This window comes from Peromyscus maniculatus, chromosome 10 (genome assembly GCF_049852395.1).
Source record: "Peromyscus maniculatus bairdii isolate BWxNUB_F1_BW_parent chromosome 10, HU_Pman_BW_mat_3.1, whole genome shotgun sequence".
Lineage (NCBI taxonomy): Eukaryota > Metazoa > Chordata > Mammalia > Rodentia > Cricetidae > Peromyscus > Peromyscus maniculatus.
The window spans coordinates 20,418,937-20,423,961 of NC_134861.1; the positions used below are offsets into that span (position 1 = coordinate 20,418,937).

Below are 5,025 nucleotides of genomic sequence, written 5' to 3' on the forward strand. Positions count from 1 at the left end.
AATTTTTATTGTCATTATTTCCTAAACAATATAGCATAGCAGATTCATTTTGACAATCTCAACAGTGTAACAGGTGGTCTAAATCATCTAGAGATGATTTAAAGTACACTGGGGGATGTTCATTGGTTATATGCAAACATGATACAGTTTTGTTTTATAAACATGAACATCCATAGATGTGATAATAGATGAAGGTCTCTTAACAAGCTACCCATAGAGAGCCAGGGAAAACTGAAGTTATCAATGTCTTATGTATGGCCAGCATGTAAAGAGGAAGAAAAAGATGATTGGGACCAGTCTGAATACAGTCCAATAAAGGATCAGGACACCATATTTTAAATAAGTCTGGCCACAACAAATAGGAGGAGCCTTTGGTTTTATTCATTTATCCCATAGTTTAGGGTCATGTCTGGAGTAGTATTACACTCATGAAATATTTATTGAGAGATACTTTTCTCTCTCAAGTAGAAATTATGAAGTGAACTGATTTCCATATTTGGTTTAACACCAGCATTCCAGGACAAAAAGGAAGAGTAGGAAACAGAAACTCAGCTTTCCCTTGGGCCTTCAACGTATTTACAGTGTAAGAAGTCGGTGTTATCTTGGGAAGGACATTGCCCTGTCTAGTGCATATGAAATATTTCTGAATTAATTCTACCAGAGTTGAAGGTACAAGCTCACCACTGCTGGACCATGAGATTACCCAATAAATTAAAATAACAATGAGAAATAGGCATAACAAAGCACAACATTATTACAAGCAGGCTGAATGATTGGGCAAATTGAGTAATGTTCCAAAGAGGTTTGCTTCCATTATTGGTAACTATGCATGCAAAAATTCAAGCAATGCTCTGCTTCTAGATTAAGCTTGAAGCAGACACTGAAATAAGCACACAAGTGTGACTGGTTTCTTAGAAGATTAATCCCCAGAATCTGGCAGGGAAGAAGAAAAGCCACTTGGGAAAGGAAGAAAGGCAATGTCCTGTGATAGCAAGACATTGCCTACCAGAACCTGGAGGCTGTGCCTTGTAGAAAAATCAAGTTGATAACACTGGATAGTCCTCAAAAGTTATTCATTCTTTCTTTCTTTGTCCCCGTTTTCTCTGTCTTTTGTTCTTTCTCTTTGTCCCCGTTTTCTCTGTCTTTTGTTCTTTCTCTCTCTCTTTCCTTCCTTCCTTCCAACAGAATATCATATAGTACATTTTTAGCATATTCTTTCTAATTCCCCAACTCTTTCCAGACCCCCCCCCCCCCCCGCAACCCAACTTCATGTTCTTTCTCTCTCTTGCAAAGCAAAAACAAAAAGAAAAGGCCACTAAAAAAATGGAGTCCAGTTTGCATTGGAAAACTATTCTTGGGAATTGCACTTACCCTGGAGTATGGTTGACATACCTAGTGCCACTTCCTGAAAGGAAACTGATTTTTCCTCTCCCAGCAGCCAGCGTTTGTGAACACTGTCTTTGCTAGGATTAGGATTTGGGGTTTACTTCATTTCTTCCATGTTGGGATTTTGTCTCACTTGAGCTTGTGCGGGTCTCATATGTGTGTCTGTCCTGTTAAGTCTGCAAAGTGTTGTTTCTTTTACTTACGTATTATGGTTTTCAATTTTGTTTTTCTGGTCTCTCTCTCTCTCTCTCTCTCTCTCTCTCTCTCTCTCTCTCTCTCTCTCTCTCTCTCTCTGTGTGTGTGTGTCTCAGCATCTATATGTGTTTCTTGTGGTTTTTTTTTTTGGCTCTTTACCTTTTTGCTGTTTGTTGTCTGTTTTGTTTGTTTTTATAACCAAAATTTTAATCCCAAGGATTCTCACAGACATACTACAAATAACAGCATGAGAAAGAAATCTTGCACACTGACTCAAAGGTTCAGCTCCACAGTGTACCTCAGTCTAGACTGATGGGACACTGGTATCTTAAAGTCTTACATTGCCAAATACTGATGTTACAAACAGCTAGACATCTATGTAGAGCAATCATTAGGAACCTCTTTGCAAGCCTTCAGAGTTCAGCCCCCAGCCTTTACCTGTTGGCTTGTGTTCACAGCAGCTTTTTTTTTTTTCTGGTCTGATTGTTCTTTATTTTATATCTAGAATCCACCTATGAGTGAGTACATACCATGATTGTCTTTTTGGGGTTGGGTTACCTCACTCAGGATGATTTTTTCTAGTTCCATCCATTTGCCTGCAAATTTTATGCTTTCATTGTTTTTCTCTGCTGAGTAGTACTCCATTGTGTATATGTACCACATTTTTTTTCATCCATTCTTCCGTTGATGGGCATCTAGGTTGTTTCCAGGTTCTGGCTATTACAAATAGTGCTGCTATGAACATAGCTGAGCATGTATCTTTATGGTATGAATCAGCATTCTTTGGGTATATGCCCAAGAGTGGGATGGCTGGGTCTTGAGGTAGTTCGATTCCTAATTTTCTGAGAAACCGCCATACTGATTTCCACAGTGGTTGTACAAGTTTACATTCCCACCAACAGTGGAGGAGTGTTCCCTTTGCTCCACATCCTCTCCAACATTGGTTGTCATTGGTGTTTTTGATCGTAGCCATTCTAACAGGTGTAAGGTGGTATTTCAGAGTCGTTTTGATTTGCATTTCTCTGATGACTAAGGATGTTGAGCATTTCTTTAAATGTCTTTCAGCCATTTGTAGTTCTTGTTTTGTGAATTCTCTGTTTAGCTCTTTAGCTCATTTTTTAATTGGACTGTTCAGTACTTTGATGTCTAGTTTCTTGAGTTCTTTATATATTGTGGAGATCAATCCTCTGTCAGATGTGGGGTTGGTGAAGATCTTTTCCCAATCTGTTGGCTGTCTTTTTGTCTTATTGACTGTGTCTTTTGCCCTGCAAAAGCTTCTCAGTTTTGAGAGGTCCCATTTATTAATTGTTGTGCTCAGGGTCTGTGCTGTTGGTGTTTTATTTAGGAAATGGTCTCTGGTGCCAATGCATTCAAGAGTGCTTCCTATTTTCTTTTCTATTAAGTTTAGTGTAACTGGATTTATGTTTAGGTCTTTGATCCACTTGGACTTGAGTTTTGTGCATGGTGACAGATATGGATCTATTTGTAATCTTTTACATATTGACATCCAGTTATGCCAGCACCATTTGTTGAAGATACTTTCTTTTTTCCATTGTATAGTTTTGGCTCCTTTGTCAAAAACCAGGTGTTCATATGTGCATGGATTAAAGTCAGGGTCTTCAATTCGATTCCATTGGTCCGTATGTCGGTTTTTATACCTGTACCAAGTTGTTTTTATTACTATAGCTCTATAGTAGAGTTTGAGGTCAGGGATGGTGATGTCACAGCAGCTTTTAAAGACTGCTTATCCCTTCACCTACAGCTCCACACTGTATCTCAGCTATGAGAGAACCTGCAGCTTTATTTAATTTCTGACAGTTGTTTCTAGATCATTAGCACATCACACTTTAACTGGGCAGGATCTAGGTTTATTCAGTCTATGAAAAACTAAAGTTCAACTTCAATCTTCCTTAAGGGAACATTGTAAAGTAACAATTCTTGCTATTACATGCCTCATATGATCCATTTGAAACCATAGAGAATTACATAGTTATGTCTGTCACTGTTCCAAAAGACAAAAAAGATTTGAACATCTTAAAAATGCACCAAGCATATTCAAACAAAACTTGAATTTCCTGTACATACTCCTGTCAAATGAAGATACTTCCTGTATACCACTTCTTTAGCAAACTGATCTTCTATTTCCTTTCATTTGACCTAGATTGTCTATGAGACCTAGAGAAGGATTGGGACTCTTTTTTTTTTTTAGCTGAGGATCAAACCCAGGGCCTTGAGCTTGCTAGGCAAGTGCTCTGCCACTGAGCTAAATCCCCAATCTGAGACAGTGATTTCTCTCAAGAGACAGAGACCTTGTTCTACTATCTCTAGAAAGTGACCTGCTCTGGCTTTGAGAGAAGCTTCTCCTTGGAGATCTGTGGCGAGGTGGATTCCTATGGTAATCACCTTGAGGGCCAAGAAGGAGGCAGACCTTGATTCTGACTTCTTTTCTCCATTTAACAGTTCCATTGTTACTCAGCAGTTATATAGTGTTCCTCCGTGTAGCTCACAGACAGCATCAGCAGCATCTAGGGGGATCCTCAAATTCAAGGAAAGCAAAGCCAGGAGGGTTTCAAGCCAGCCACACACTTCTGGAATGGTTCACAATAGCCAAAAGCCTGTTCTAATCAAGTCTTGTTCACACTGTTTCCACTATCACCTACATAGACCTTACAGGTCAATGGACAGGAATTATGACACATTTTGAGGTCCCAGGTTCAAAAAGCTGAAACTCAAGTTATTAGGCTTTGACAAGTCCATCTGCCTCTGTTTCCACAGATGCTCTCTCTTCCCCAGTGTCCACAATTACCTCATTTTATTTTGCTATTTTTTTAAAAGATGCCTATTTGTATTATACTGAGAGAAAGAAAAGTTATGGATTTTTGTGAGTGGGGATGTACAGAGGATCTGGGAGGAGTTGTGGGAGGGAAAACCATAATCAGAATATATTGTATGGAAAAAACCCTTCCATTTTGTAAATTAAAAATAAACAATTTTGACCTTTTAAAGGTGCTAACAAAAAATAGAAAGGAGTAGATTTTTCCCAGAGGAATCAATGGTCTATCTCAACTTTAGTGAAGTATGTGATGCTCCACAAAATCGTGCAAAGTTAGTCAGCTTAAATGTAAGCACTATCTTAATGAAACCTAGCTCATAAACTAATGCAAAGGTATCTCAAAAAAGAAGGAAGAAATTGCATCAGGTAATAAAAAAATTAAAAAGAAAGAAAAAAGGTATATGTATGTACATATATCTGTCTCAATAAATACATACATATATGTGTATGTCTCAATATATTGCATATATTTAGATATAAATTACTATACACGAAATAACCCTTTAGAAGAAAATCTAGAAAACAATGTAATCAAGAACAATGGAGGAAATTTTATAAGCTCATGTGGCAGAAATGCTAATGGGTGGTGTGGCCACACAAAGTTATGCAAT

The 5,025-nt window shown here is 38.1% G+C and overlaps 1 pseudogene; it reads right to left on the reverse strand.

Moving 5' to 3' along the window:
• Positions 1–3,719: 3,719 nt before the first annotated feature.
• On the reverse strand, positions 3,720–4,280 carry LOC102928286 (serine/arginine-rich splicing factor 3-like; annotated as a pseudogene).
• Between the last annotated feature and the right edge of the window lie 745 nt (positions 4,281–5,025).